Raw genomic sequence first — 16333 nt, 5'->3', positions numbered from 1 at the left:
AACTATTAAAAAAATAAAACCTCAAGACTTAATACTAACTAGCCCTCCAGAATCTCCAGATAATACTGAATACCCAGGAAAGAATCGACAGGCTGGTGATAAAATGTTTGGGGAGCATAACTGCATCATAAAAGGATTAAGCTATAAACCTGACTCATCTAGGTGTTTCCACTGCTGTGAAAGGGAGTGTCATTTCCTCCTGTTGAGGTGAGGAAGTCTTTCATAACCTTTGCTTGCAAATAGGTGGAGAACAAAATGAGAACTGTCACCAGAAAAAGAAGAGTTCTGGTGCTCACTGGACTTTGTTCAACTCAAGACCATTCATGAATGTCAGAGCCAAGGGACATTCTGAAGTAGGACAGCCACCCAGGCACAGGCAGGCAGTGAAAACTCTGGCAGAGAAAGTGAACTGCAAAGCTGAGAAATAAAAAATATGTTTAACAATGAAAATCTTTTTAAATCATTAATAAATATTTTATCTTTTTGGTTGACACAATAATTGCACATATTTATGAGATACAACATGATGTTGTTTTGAGTCATGTATCTGTAGGGTAATGATCAATTCAGTAATTAGCATATCCATCTTTAAGAAAAAGTTGTTAAAATTAGTAAGAAATGTAACAAATGAATCGTGTAACAGAAAAATATCCACCAAAAGGGAGAAGGAAAAACAAACACTTGAGTTTCTTCTACCCACCTGTCTTTACCATCAAGAAGCACACCCTCTTCCCGAGAAATCCCAAGATACAAATCTTTGCTTCTTCAATCTTGAAGCAATGATTCATCTATTAAACATAGTTGGCCATTTTTCTGTTCCCACGTCCAAAAATGTCTTTGATAGAAAGCCAACCAGAAACTACTCTTGAACTTAGCCATAAAGCTGAGAAGTGACCGAAACTTTAAGAAATAAACTTCCTTTGAGCAGTCACAGCCAAAGGGATTTTCCTGAGGAAATTTAGCAGGAAATGTGCAAGAGCAGAAAGAGTCCTGGACATGTCTGGTCAAGGGTCCAGGCTGCAGAATGAGACAATCATGTCACCTGGCATGGGGCTGTGGGACCTGCCCCTCTGTAACCAAAATGATACCTGCAGAATGAGAGTCAACATTGCTGCTAAGAATCAAACAGGATTTTACAAGGGCTTCCTTTTGTATCAGGAGCCAGTATGGAGAAATAGCCTGTATGGTCAAGCTAGCTGCAATGTGAAGGATTAGAAAGTAGTATTAGGTAGAGTTCCTGAATCATAGTCCCAATCTGGATGCTTCCAATTTCAAATCAGGCTGTGATGGGTGTCATTCCCTACATGTAGCTGCATCTGACTCGTGAACAAAAATGAAAGCCATGCAGCAACTTACTTCTTTAATCATGTGCACAAAACTGAAAAGAATGAAATAATTCTTTTCTCAGCAGCCCACAGTACTTATCTCAGCTTCCTTCATCAAGATTTGTTTTTGTAACCCGGAAATGCCCTCATAACCTCCCAGCAAATCACATATTTTGATCTAAATCAATTCATCCAGAGATCAAAAATACAGTGAATTTTTTTAAAAATGTAAACTTATTACAGTAAAAGATTGCCAAAAATGACAGGATACGGATGTTTAAAGCACAGTGAGTATTTTGAAGGGGATTAATGGCAATGTGTCTTTTACTGTAATAATTTTTTTCATTTAAACATTTTGATCAATTCAGGAATGGTAGGGCACGCCTGTAATTCCAGCACTCAGGAGGCTGAGACATGAAGACCACTGTGAATTCAAGGTCAGCTGGGGCTACAAAGTGAGTTCAAGTCCAGCCTGAACTACATAGCAAGACCCTCCCTATCTCAAAAAATTAATAAACTATTCTGATTACCCTATTCTGATTACCCTATATAATTTCAAAGCTTCATAGAGATGCAAAGAAAAGCCAAGCAGAGGAGATGGAACTTCATGCTTAGCAGTGTAGAGTCATTGTTGATGTTAGGCATCTTATAGAGGCAGAAAAACTCCATCCTTCATCCCCTGATGGTGCCAACTGGCCAGATAATGAAATTGACATCTTAGGAGATGGAATAACAGGAGAGTGAGTAAACCGATTAACAGAAGAAAAGCATACACATTTACTTACAAGTTTTACACAGCCTAGGAGCCCTTGTAAGGAAATGAAGACCAAAAGAAGTAGTTATAGTCCACCATTTATATACTACTGTATAGAACAAAACCTCATCATGAAAAAGCAACAAATCATGGGAGAAGGCCTGAAAGGTAAATTATTTTAACAAGACCACTAAGAATTTTCTAAATTTTCACCTCTTTCCTTGAATATCAGAATGTCCAGTCTTTGTAGTATAGGCAAGATGGCAATTTCATCTTCTGCTTTTAAGAAACACCATACAGGGCAAAGCAATCTTTTTGCACTTGCTGTTTTTCAAGTATCTTTAACCTGAACAGTTCAGATGCTGGAATAGCATATTTTAATCTCTTCAAAAGCAATGACGTACTGATTGAGGGAGATTTGACCAATAAGAACAGACGATGGAAGTGAGGTGGAAATGAATGTAGGGTCAAACAGCAGGCAAGCTGCTGTAGGGACCAAGCAGGAGAGCCCACGACCAACAGTAACCACAGATATTCAGAGAAAAGGGAGGAAATGAAGGGCATCATTTTCTAGTTCCTCAGACTTTAATGCAAGGCATGCATGTAACTTAAGATTTTTCTACAGTCACATTAAATTAAGTATTAAAAAGGCATAAAGTGCTTGGGCCTGGTGGTGTACACTTGTAAATCCAGCACTCTGGGAGGCTGAGCCAGGAAGATCACAAGTTCAAGCCCAGCCTGGGCAACTTAATGAGTTAGCAAGAACCTGTCTCAAAATAAAAAAATGTTAAAGGGCTGTTGGGGAATGTACTTCAGTGTGCAGACTCTGGGTTCAATCCTCAGTCTTGAAAAAAGGAATAAAAAACAGGTGAGATTAATTTGGGTTATATATTTTATTTCAATGTATTAAAAATTATGCTCATTTAACATGTAATTGGTAATATAAAATATTAAGGAAATGCTCTACTTCTTTCTTTTATACTAAGTATTCCAAAGCCAGCTATGTGTTTCACACTAACAGCATCTCCCCATTATTTTTCTTTCTTTTGCACCACTGTGGATTGAACCCCGGGCCTCAGCATAGGAAGTGGTCTTCTACTGAGCTACATCACCAGCCTTCTCTATTTGGAGTAGCTTCATTTCAAGTGCTCGTTGGTCACAGATGACTAGTGCCTTTGGGACTGAGCAAGTTTAGACTATCAAAACATCTTCAGGCGTTTTACTTTTTCTCATTTCTTAACCTATAGACTAAACTGGATTTAATGATTTTTAAATCCAAATCTTTGCCTTTAAAAATGGATTGTATGCCCAATTCACTTTTTGTTCCAAAGTCTTTCACTTGGAAAGAAAATTCCCTTCTTGTAATTTTGATATAAATCAACGTTTATAGGGAGTGTCTGGTTGAAAACCACAGACATAGCTCACCAAACCTTCTAACTCCTCTTCAAGGCTGATACATTAACACACACATCTCAAACCACAGTGCTGAAAAATCAAGTCTTTTGAAGTGACAATGAAGTAATGATTAGAACTTAACACCTTCTAGAAAGGAAACCCACTCTTAACATTATTTAAACTTCTAGACTAATTCAAAACCTCCCTTATTTTTTTGGACAGAGAAAATAAGAACAGTTTCTACCATCCCAAGATTAAAATATCCATCATTTCATTCCCTTTTCTTGAAATAAATATGAAAAATTTAACATAACCCTCAATTACAATAACCATTTTATAATAAAACTACTAAGTAACAGATCATTTTAAAGCAACGATAAGAGACAAACACGGGATCTGTTTCCAGGAGGTTGAGCGCAGCCAGCAATGGCTTCAGGGTGGGCGAGCACTTTGTCCTCATGGTCATCCAATGGGACATCATGCAGCTGTCCTGTGAGGCAAGACAAAGACACAATTCACCTCCCTCCCTAAACTTTTTCAATATTTCATCTTCTCTTAGGTCCCAGACTTTCAGTCTTCCTAAGGCACCATGCTTAAGATATATGTAAAAACTATACTGCAAGCCAATATTCTTCCCCCTAGTAGAGTCTAAGTAATTTTTCATATTTTGCCTCCCAGAGGCTGCTGGAACACGTCCAACAGTGTGGCTAGGTAAGTACCTAGTGCCATAGATAAAGCCCTCGAAATCGCAGTGGGAAGATCTAGCAGGAAAAATTCTGCCAGTCTTCAAACTTGAACTGCAACTTCAGCTGTGGCCTGGAGCTTTGAATGAGCCATTTTCTGGAGAACCTCGACTGGTACAATCATGTTTGATATATCACAAGTTTTTTTGGTGATTTAATGGACTATGCTGCTAGTCATTTCTGACCACATTTAGGAGAGTTTGAGGACCCCTTCTGAACACTTTGGTTGGCTCTGGCTACATCTGTCCCACCATACAGCCTTCATGAAGTTTGGCCAGAGCAAACCTCACCTTCACACTAAATGGGATCGTGATGGTCATTTAGGCCTAAGCTGTTTCTTCCCTTAATCCTCTATCCACAGAAACTAGTTGTAGACAGCCTGCTAAATTTGTGGAAAATGTCCTCTCTCTCCAATTAAGTGGGAAAGAGGAGTCTCTTGACTCTGGTGCTTCTGCAATCCACCTTGTGACCATAAGGGAAGTCGGCCATAAGAAGAGGAAGGACCGAGAGAAGCACAGAAAAGTAGAGTTGTGTGAACCAGGCCTAAAACTAACCCCACTTCCAGAGTGTGTATTTCTGTGAACCAATGGACCCTCACTCCTTACAGATGGCGGGACATGGTTTCATCTAAGGTCTCAGAGCCCCGTTCCCACTGTTGGTGGAACTGAGTATAGACTCGATGCCCTCAGTGTGCTCCCTGCTTTGCCTCCCCCTAGCACTGCTGTGTTTACTCAGCCCCAGTCTTTCAACAATTCTCCACAGTGAATGTGCCTGGTCCTCAAAATGATCTTCTCTAGGTCATTTGCCCTCTTGTTTTTCATCAGAACTGGACCACTGCCCAACACATCTGCCACTTGACAGCACATCTGAAATCCTGTGTTCTCTCTATAATGATTGGAAAACAGCATCTGACTTCCTGAACAACCATATCGAACAGGAGAGTAGAAACTTTCTACTCACCCCTTCCAACTCCTACTGTGGTGCTCTCATTTACCTGAGAGTATGTCAGATGATTCCTGATCTAGAGATGCTGCTTGGTCAAATGTTGTTTTTCTTTCTACCTTCTGAAAAATCTTTTATCTGCCTCAAAGTCAAGATTTGCAATTCAATTCTCCTCAGCCCCACCCTTAATATCTTTATTTTTTCAGCCAAGGATCCAGCACATTCTGTTAGCTCTTACTTATCAAACCTGTGATACTATGCCTCTGCCTCTGGAGTAGCTGGGATGAGTCATAGCCTATCTTTTTAGTTGGTAAATTACTGGCATATAAGAGCCCTTGGGGAGAGGTGAAAGCATATGTGCGGGAGAAAGAATGCAATACAGATTTGACAATCTTGGCCACCAACAAAATGGCACGCTACACCAGCTCCCTTCCAACTGAAGACTTCCACATATGTATTGGAAGAAACTTAGTCACTTGCCTGTACCCCAGGGAGCCTGGGAAATATAGTGCTTGTTCATTTTAATTCTACTTTAAGCAAGCAAAACCTAAGGAACCATCACATTGTGAGGAGCCATCAAAATGTTTTCAAAGGAGGTTGTTAGGCCATGAATGAAACCTGCTAATTACAGGTGTTATTTAAGTGCACAAACATTTGGGATGGGAATGAAAGTGGATCAGTAGAAAGTTGAGCTCAGTGCCTTACATTACTACAACCGTCTATTCACCCTCTGTAACCATCCAGCCTTTCTGCCCAGTGTGAGTCACCATAACAGACCACTACCACAGTGACTTTCTCTCACAGGCCAATGCTCCTCCATACTAAACCTCATGTTTTTATGTTCCAGAGTCCCAAGTGCAGGCAGGGTCCACCTAGCCCCATTTTAATCAAGAGATATAGCTCAGAACCTATTTAGGACTCTTGACTGTTTTGCAAGAGTTAGAAAGTCCCAGTATTGCATGACCATCATCAGGCATGTGTATTCTTTGTGCTCTAAGGAATTCTAGCAGGTGATTTTGCAGAATACCACAAGTCAGAGTCTTAGCTTCAACTTCATGAAATAACCAGTTAAAGTCAGCAAGCATGCCAAAATAGAGCGGGCTTGACCTGAAAGCTGGAGAACAAGGAGGAAATATGATGAGACTATGCTGAGTAAAGAGAAACACTTCCCATGATTTATTTGGCATTTTCTATCTCCTACCTCCTACGAAACTCTTACACATGTTCACCAAATTCTTACATCTACTCAAATGAAGTGAGTATAGCTATGATTCCCATTTTACAGGTGAAAAACAGGACACACAAAGAAGCATAATACCATGCCCAGGCTACAAAGCTAGTAAATGATGAGGCTGGGATTGAACCCAGGCTGTCTGGTCTCCTCACTCTTACTGAATTCCTCTGGCAAATATGCTAGATATCTACTCCATCAGGAAAGGACACCCTTTTCCTTGCCCTTTGCTAATGACATACTGAAAATTTTACTTCCCTGAACTCCACATTTTTACTGTATTTATACCCTATTATTCTTCTTTTAAAGTGGGTTTTTTTAAATGCTTATGTCCTCACCTAAGTACCATTTAAATTGTTCCTCCCTCTTTTGGCCTAAAAGAAAGCACTGGTTTCATTTCTCTCTCTCTCTCGCTCTCGCTCTCTCTCTCCTCTATTTAAATCACTGGGAGGGGAGGGGGAGGAGTGAGGAATCTAGTGACAGCTAATATTTGCTTATTTGTAAGGCAAAAGAATAAGCATTTTTCACAATTATCTCATTTAACCTGCACAAGTACCCTATGTGGGATCTATTTTCCTATCTGCAATTTACAAGTAACAGAACCAATGCACAGAGAGGTCATAGAAATCAGCTTTCCCATTGCTGGGAGAAAATACCTGACATCCACAACTTAAAGGAGGAGAAGTTTACTTGACTTATGATTTCAGGGGTTTCAGTACATGGGTTTCATTCCAAAGCAGAAACATCATGGCAGAAGAGCATGGTTGAGGACTGCTACTCAACTTGTGATGGCTGGAAACAGAGCACGGGGAGAAGAGCACAGAGTAAGTAGGCAGGGACCAGATATACACCCCAAGGCCAATCCTCCATGATCGACCCACACATACACATAGAAATGTGCTTTATTAATTAACTAGGCAGCTCCCAAGCCAATCACATTGAAGCAATGAAGCTTAACTGTCACATTAAGTGATGAGCCCAAGATCACATGACTAATCAACAGTTAAGGGGTACTAAGTCCCAGTGGTCCAGCTTCAGGGACTTTCTGCTTGATCACAGCACAACACTGCCTCCCTCAAATAACATCTAGCCAGCTAAAGAAAAGACCATCTGTCTCACTCCTAACTCACAAATATTTCTGTGACAAAATTAACACACATTTCCAGATGACAAGGTCTCATATGTAGAGAAAATTGTTCTCAACATAATTTGGAGTAAGTAGTAAGAGATTACTTTTTCATTTTCTTTTCATTTCTAGTCCAAAATTCAAACTATAAATTCTTTGCTCACACAAATTTAGTGTATTTTAGTTCTCTTTGAAGGGTCTAGGTTTTAGCACATATACATACATCCTTTGATCAAGGTACTGATTACAAATTTTCTCAGCCCTTGTCAGGTTCATGCCTGAGGAACCTATAAAAAAAAGATTAATAAAATAAAAGCAAACAAATTTACTTAATATAAACTTTAAATGACCTGGGAGCCTTCATAAGAAAATAAAGACCCAAAGAAAAAGGGAAACCTGTGAATTTTTATAGCAAGTTTGATGAAGACAAGGAATTGGGGAGAAGCATTGAGGTAAAAGAGAAGAAATATAGACAAGTAGAAAGAAGAAGGAAATTGTAGTTTTAAAATTGTAATTTTGAGAAAATGACAGCTTCAGGACATAATCAAAATTACCCAAGTTTACAAAGCCCTCTTTACCCATAGGCCTGTTATTTTTGTTCTTGTTTCCTGTCCATGCCCCTTACTCCTAAACACCTAAAGTCTTAAATATACAATAAATTCATAAAGTGGGCCTGTGTTTTGCTTCTGATACTATACACCCATTACTTTCAAAGATTTTCATTCTCAAAGAAACGCTATTAATTGATTGCATGTATCTCTAAATCTCAACACATGCAAACAGTTTAAGTTGTAACCTAGTCGATAAGGTCAGTTTTTGGTTCAACCCATGAAAGAGTAACCTTAAAAACACTACCTAAAAGAGAAACAACTCCGAGAACAAACATCGTAGATCATCTGTCTTCAGGCAACCACACAGCACCAAGATCACGTAAATACTCCTGACTCCAAACCACAATGCACTCGCCCCCTTCTAGCACTCATGCATTTTCTCTTTGAGTGTTTACTTTGTTCTTCCTAATAAATTTGTCTGAGGCTCTCACTGAGACATCCTGAAATGCTCTTCTGTCAAGATAAGTCAAGAACATACCCGGTGTGATGGAGGCCCACATCTGTTCTCTAGGGTTATGTCCTCAGACCCTGTCCTGGGACAGTGTGATTAGATAAAGGGAGTCTGACGGACGGTAATCAGTTGGCTAGGACTTATCAAAGCCTGTTTGTTCTGATTCTGCTCTCCGTCCCTGTGGCTTCGGCTATAGGACATTCCTTTCCTTCAGGTACAGAAAAGGTCCCTGAGAGTTAACTGTGGAATACAGAAAAAATATTCTTACATTTTTACACAATGAAGGTTTTTGAGATTTTACTGAGACTTGGGATCTGAGCTAAACAGGCAAGCTTGGGATTTAATTTAAGAGCGATTAGCTAATGAGACTTCCCCAGAACTTTTCTTCCTAAAAGTATGTGTGTGTTCACATTGAGGAGGAGTGAACCCCCAGGATCATGTGGCATCTCCTGGACATAAAGGAGAGGTTTTGGTCTTAGGTATCCTGTGGAGAACTTTATTTTAATTCCAAAAGATAAAAACACCCGAATCCTTCTTTGTATTCTCACGGAGAATTTGTTTATACTGGGGAACAATAGATTTCTCTTCAGATCTCAGAGGGAGTGAATACCTCTTTGTCAGATATAAATGCACAGATTCAATTTGGGGGTGACCTTGCCTGTAGCCAGCACCAACACATGTAGGATGACATCTAGTGCTCACTGCATAGCCTCTGGAATAAGAATTGTGAGGAAAGGAAGCAGGCATGATTATTTACTGTAAACAAATAATATTTGAAAGGCACCCTTTAAAAGACCCCTTTGTGCAAGGCAAGATATTTTATTCTCTATTTCCTGTCAAAACCTCTAAAGACACTATTGGAAGTTCATTGTTTTACTAGTTATTTTTTGTTAGTTGACATTGTTTGCTAATTGTTTTTGTTAGTTCAAAGCTGTTACAATGCCCAAATATATATTTGGAGTACTGAGCCTAAAATGATTATTAAATACAATATCTGTAAGTTAATTCACTTAACTATCATTACCCAGAGCCATCTAAGAGCATCTGCCTACAGGATATAGAACCATTTTACCTAAATGTTGATAAAAGATCAGAGTGGAGAGAGGCATTAAGTCAAAGCCTTGTGCATCAGTTCTAGACATTCTCAAAGTAGAAGGACACTGGGTGTCTGCAAGCAGTAAAAGGGCACAAGGCATTAGAATGGTGAGTTCTCTTTCCAGTGCAGACTGGAGGGGAGGAGACATGAAAGAGGAAATGATGGGTATGAAGGACACACTGTATGCTTCTTTAGGTTGCTTAGTTCCTTTTAGAAATAGCTTTAGTAGCCCAGTGTGATGTTGAGAAATACTTTCTCAAAGAACACGATAGCAACACTTTTTTGAGACACAAGACTAGAAACTGTGTATGTATTGAGCTCTTTTAGTTGCAAGAAATAGAGACACTGATTGCCTTTAGTGACAAGGGATACTGTAAAGATGTACAGGAGAATCAGCCCAGGAAAGACTCAACAAGGAGCTAGCGCCCACGGAGCACAGCTCAGGGTACATAGCACTGCCACCAGTCCCTGGCTGCTGCTGTAGCTATAAGATCTCAACATGTTCTCATTCTCCTCCTCAACAAGGGATTTGTTTTGCTTACTGTTCTAATCTTACACCTTCTGCACTTAAGTTTGTGGTTTCTTCTTTTCTTATTTCCTCCTTTCCCTTGAACATTCTCTTCTCCATTGTGGTATACATTACAACTCTATGAAAGAGAACTTACTTAGGGTGGCCTGACATTGAGTGAGAAAAAAATTTCAGCATAATTAACAGAAAGTCAAATTGACGGTGGCCTATATCAATAGGGGTTTAATTTTTCTCCCATAACAAGAGTCCAGAGGTATAGTAGGTAGTCTCAGGCATTAGCTCAGCTGTTCATTGAGAGCACTGATGACGCAGGCTTCCAATGGCCTTATTTTTTTCACTTTTAGCTTCTGATTTTTATCTTCAATCTTGTCTTCTGGTTGCAAGATAGCCATTGCAAAGCTACACATCATGGTCTCTACATTCAAAGCAGGAAGACTGAAAAAGGGTCAAGGCAAGCAAGCTCTCTTTCTACATCTGTCCCTTCTATGCGATGAAAAGGTCCTACCAGAATGCCCTCCAATGCCCCATCATGGGTGGGGAAGACATAGAGACAAAGACAGAAGTCTGTTTTTGTCTTATTGACCAAAACTAAGTCAGACTACACCTAGCTGCCATAAAGGTTGGCAAACAGAATTGAACTTTTATAGTCCCTATAGTAGAAAGGCAGAGAGGTAGGAATTTGAGAAAAGCTGTTATCAGTGATCTAGTGAACGATGTCTGCCACTGCACCATGCAGCATGTGGTGTCTATTGTAGGCAGCACTCTAAGGTGAGTTGTCTGCAAAATCATCAGTCCCCAGTCTTTTTGGCACTAGGAACTGGTTTTGAGGAAGACAATTTTTCCATAAATTTGGGAGTTGGGGGAGGATGGTTTCATGATGATTCAAGTGCATTATATTTATTGTGCACTTTATTTCTATTACTATTGCATTATAATATGTAATAAAATAATTATACAACTCACCATAATGCAGAATAAGTGTGACCCCTGAGCTTATTTTCCTGCAACTTGATAGTCACATCTAGGAATGATGGGAGACAAGGACACTGGAAGTGTGTTGCTTATGTCTAGTATACTCTGTAATCTCATTTTGTTTGCTGTCACTGTAGCAAAATAGGATGTTGGAAATGGAAGCTGGCCTTTCAGTGTTTTTTGTGGCAATCTCAGGATATCCCACTTTGACTTTAATCCAGAACATATTAAAGTTGTCTCAAACGTACTTTTAAGGCCACCATCATTTGCGGTTTCAAACAGTTGATATTCTTCTAGCATAGAAAAGGCAATTTGTCTGGCTTACTCACAAATGGGTCATAGACCCATTCTCTCCCAGTTCAGAAATCTTTTGTAGTTGGAAAGTAATGCTTGAACTCTTTTGAAAGCTGACATAGGTGATCATACACCAGCTAGGTGAAAGAAGAAACAGGCTCAGTCTCTTTCAAAAATCTCTGCTAATATTTGAAATACATAAAAAATCCCAGTGTTCACTCATCACCACCATAATTTCAATTTGGCTTTGAATACACCCATTTTATCTACTGAATTGAACACAGTTATCATTCTCCCCTGAAGTGATGGCTAGAATTCATTGAGCAGGTTCAATATGTCACACAAATAAGCACATTTTGTGACCCATTATGCATCACTGAAATGTGCTGCTGGTGGTAACTGTTTTTCTAAAAGAAATCTCTGGAGCAGCTCTTATAACTCAAAAGCTCTGGCCAGTGATCTACCTTAAGGAAGCCACCTCAGTCCTGTGTATAATAGAAGATGTGTGTGCTCTAGTCCATCTCCTCACAGAGCTGTGCAAACAGACATGAGTAAAGGGTATATACTTTAATGTGTTTGATAATTTTAATCACACCCTGCAAAACATTCTTAAGTGCAGGTGACATTTTTTGGCTAGTCAACATTTCTGTATGGGTGCCACATTGCATAGACTCACAATCAGAAATAACCTCTTTGATCTGAGTAGTGAAACCAGAAAGTTGTCCAGTCATGGCAGCCACTTCATCCATGTGTGTACAGACACAAAATGACCAATTCAGTTTTCCTGATATGCAGTTATTCAAAGACTTGAATACTTGAAGTCTTGAATGCAGCTGTGGTGTTGACAACAGAAATGCACGTAACACATTTTTAGCCATATTTTTCAGAAAAACATATCACACAAAAACAAGCATTGTTCCCTTGTCAACTCACTGATCTGGATTGCATAGCATGGTGACTCATTAACCCCTTTTAACAAACGTGCCTTAATACTCTCTGCAATTTCATCAGTTCATCTACTTGCGGGGCTAGCTGGAAGAGGAATGTGTAGAAACTTTTGAACTGCAGTCTCTTCTAAAAGTTCATGACAAATGTGCTTAGCAGCAGGCAGGATCTGCTCTTCACCTATACTAAAGGGCTTCTTACCTTTAGCAATGTGATTACCACTGAGAATGACGTTGTCAGTGCAGACATATTGAGAAAGTGCTGGGCTTCAATAATTGCCTCTGTTCTTTGCATCCACATCGTTTTGTTTGTATTTTTTCCTTTTGAAAATCTCCAAAGGCTTGTCTTATAATGCAGGGTCCTTGGTTGCCATGTGACAAAGTAGTTTTGAAGGTTTCATGGCTTCATTGGATAGCTGGTTATACAAAGGTTAGGAGAATGGAATCACTTGTTGCAGTGAATCTGGAATTTAAATAGAACTCTTGGTATTTTCTTTTGAATGCAGCTTTTTTATTATTGTTGTTAGCAGTCTTACAGTCTTCTGCTATCTCATCACTGAATCATTTCCTCTTTTCAAAGAAGTTCTCCAGTGATGTTTGCTTGTTTTTCACTCACTTTGGCTAGGGTAACCCCATGGGTTTACCAAAATTGACTGAAATAAGGGTGCAGTTCAAGAAAGAGGTGCAGATGAAAATGGTAAATAAAATTATGGGTAGACCAAGCACAGATTAAAATTAGTGTTGAAGTACATCAACTCACATGCCACTGTAAAGCCTGCCACCATATACAGATTGTCACTTGCCACTCACTGATGGGGTTTTGATGTAAGTTTTCTGGCAATTGATTTGTTTTAGTCTCTGTGCAGTCAAACTCTCTGGTAATGTTAATCTGTATTTGCAGCCACTCTGCAGGGCGAGCAACACTGCCTCGGCTCCACCTCAAGTCATCAGACATTAGATTTTCAAAAGGGAGTGTGCAAACTAGATCCCTTACATGCACAGCTCACAGCAGGGCTCACACTCCTATGAGAATCTAATGCCACCACTGATCTGACAGGAGGCAGAGCTCAGGTGGCAATGCCAGTGATGGAGACCATCTGCACATACAGAAGAAAGTTTACGTTCTTGCCTGCACCCTACTCACCTTCTGCTGTGCAGCCTGGTTTCTACTGGGCCCAGTGGCCTGTGGCCAAGAGGTCGAGGACACTTTTTCTAAAGGATTGCTGCCTTTGAAGAACTGCCATTAAGCAGGGGTTGCTCAGATATGATCAGATGTTAGCGTGGAAGCTAAGAAAGATGTACAGAAAAAGAACAGATAGTGTGTATTTAGAACCAGTATGGTACTCTCTAAAGAGTTTCTAAACATCTCTAAATTCTCATCAGTAACTCAGTAATAAATTAATCCATCATAAATTTTACTGTATCTGTTTCAATTCTAGATTTCTTTATAAGCTTGTTTTATTTGTTTATATATTTATTCAATTAATGTTATAGAATGACTAGCACTTGTCTAAGTGCAGTGACTATGGCAATTTGCAAAAATAAGTTTATTTTCTAGTAGAAAAGAGACAAGTGAAAAAATGTATCTGTGTGCTTGTATACGTACATGTACATATACACACAAACATATATAAAGTATCTTTAAATTAAGTCTAATTTTATAACCTATAAACATAATTGATAATTATATATCTAATGTATCATTCTCTATTCCTGATGCTATGTTTGGTAGTGACTATCACAATTTTAGTGATTATTTATGAAGAATATTTATCATATATACATATTCCTATGTATACACATACACATATATAGGCACATATGTCTATATATAAATATATATGATTTCCAATGAAATCTCCAGATGGTAATTAATGCTATAACAAAAACAAAGCTAAGTATGGGACAGTGTGGAGGCATAGACATGGTTAAATGTAGGAAGGCAGGGTACTGGCTATCAATTATAAAATAATGAAGAGAATCCAGAACTATGTTTCAGACACAAGTTTTCGTGTTGTCTCCTTTAAAAGGAAACAGGAGAGATTCTGCCCTGGGTACAGGGGAAGGAAACACACAGTGCCAGAGCCCAAATGCACAGTGCGTACTCTACACCCAGGGTCTGTTCTCATTGGATCATATTGTATTTGTGATTTATTTTTCTTGTCCTATTAACTTCCTTCTAAGTCATGCTGAACGTGGCCTTCAAAATGTAGCCCTGGTTCTGAGCACCACTTCAGTGTACAGTTGTCTTTGAAACGATCTACTCCTCACCTTACATTTGTTTTCATGGTTTTAAAAATTTACCCAGGTTATAATGAGACCAACACCACACTTGGATATTCTTTGGCCATTAGACATTGGAAATTTACCAAGAAAGCTGGCACACTGCTCATTTTCTTATTTTCTGCCTTACAAGATTTATATATTGGGTTTTTAAATATTTATATTTTATTGATCTTCATCCTACCTCTTTGCCTGTGACTCCCTTATCTCCCAACTTTATCAGGTTATAACATAACTGTAACTGCCTTTAGAAATGATCTACTTACAAGTTTTACAGAGTTAAGTCTCTGTTTGTGTTCCTTTCATCTTGTTGCTCTCCTTGGGGAACACCACCACAGTTTCTGTACTTACAGATGAAGTACCTATCTGATGCCTGTCATGGTGTATATCTAGATGTTCCTCTAAATCCCCAGGCACTCATAAGTGGGCTATTTGAAAGGTGATTCTATTACAAGGGTGGTATTAGTTGACTTGCTGTTAGGCAGAATCTGGTCAGAAGAGGTAGGTCCCTGGGAGCACAGCTTGGAAGGGTTTGTCTCCCTCCCTAATTCCTCCCTTCATGATCTCTACTTTCCCAAAGCCATGCATGAGCAGTTATTGTTCTGCTCTGCTCCTCTGCCATGCCATCCTGCCTTGAAACCATCAGATTATGGACTGAAACCTCTACAAACTATGAGCCAATACAAACTTTCCCTCCTTTCTAGGTGTTAGGTATTATGTTCCAATGGTGAGAAAAACTACTAAGTATAAGAGAAGTGGGATTGTTGCTGTGATGCTGCCTGACCATGTATTTCAGAAGCCTTTGAAACTGGTTCACAGGTGGAGTTTTGAAAGATTTGAAGGTGCTGGGCTAAAGAAGCAGCATTAGAATACTATAAACTGAACTTGATGGGAGATTCTGGTTGGAGCTCAGACCTGAAGGCTGATAGAAATGCAGCTGGTAAAAAAATAAGCTCAAGGCTCACCGCCGCTCACCTCACTGGATGCACTTGAGCCGCAGCGGGCCCTCGCAGTGCCTGATGACTGCAGCACGTCCCTGGTGGTGAGCCCGGCCACCGGGGTCCCCTGTACCTCCAGGAGCAGCTCCTCTGACACCATCCTGCTGTTGCTCTCCTAGGCCACCTTGGTGGGCTGCACATCAACCAGATACAGGTCCCGATTCCATTGGACCTGTCTTATAAAACTGTGGACCAGTGGGAGAGAGAGTGCAGCTCCAAGCAGCTTGTGAAGTGACTGGAGTCTGGTCAGTGTGCTGAAGTCTGGGACGGCCTGTGGAACACCACCACTCCAGTAGCTGTGAAAACATGAAGACCAAGTGTGAGAATATGGACAAGAGCCTAGAAGGCACCCCTGGACACCCCAGTATCCTTGAACACCAGTACAGTGTGGATTAACCCTCTATTGACTGCTGTTCTGTTACACCTAACCAGTCATAAGAATAAGACCAAGAAGGTTCAATGCAATTCCAAGTGAAATCCCAGCATACTTCATACACCTTGAGAAAACAATCCAAAAATTCATTTGGTACAAGAAGAGACCCAGAATAGCAAAAGCAATTCTAGGTAACAGAGACATGGCAGGGGGTATTACTACCCCCAACTTGAAACTATACTACAAAGCTACTGTGACAAAAACAG

General features: G+C 39.8%; 1 long non-coding RNA gene across 1 annotated transcript; it reads right to left on the bottom strand.

The window, feature by feature from the left end:
- Nucleotides 1-1693: 1693 nt before the first annotated feature.
- LOC147824205 (uncharacterized) lies at nucleotides 1694-16259 on the bottom strand. The gene is made up of 3 exons (XR_015442483.1): nucleotides 15672-16259; nucleotides 13558-13700; nucleotides 1694-12829 (listed from the first exon to the last, which is right to left on the bottom strand). It is a non-coding gene; the product is annotated as an uncharacterized LOC147824205 (long non-coding RNA).
- Between the last annotated feature and the right edge of the window lie 74 nt (nucleotides 16260-16333).

This window comes from Heterocephalus glaber, unplaced genomic scaffold (assembly GCF_053883595.1).
Source record: "Heterocephalus glaber isolate CG9 unplaced genomic scaffold, H.glaber_assembly_v1.0 deba00001550, whole genome shotgun sequence".
In the NCBI taxonomy this organism is placed as follows: domain Eukaryota; kingdom Metazoa; phylum Chordata; class Mammalia; order Rodentia; family Bathyergidae; genus Heterocephalus; species Heterocephalus glaber.
The sequence above is the reverse complement of the archived record's forward strand: the minus strand, read 5'-3'. Positions and strand labels throughout refer to the sequence as shown.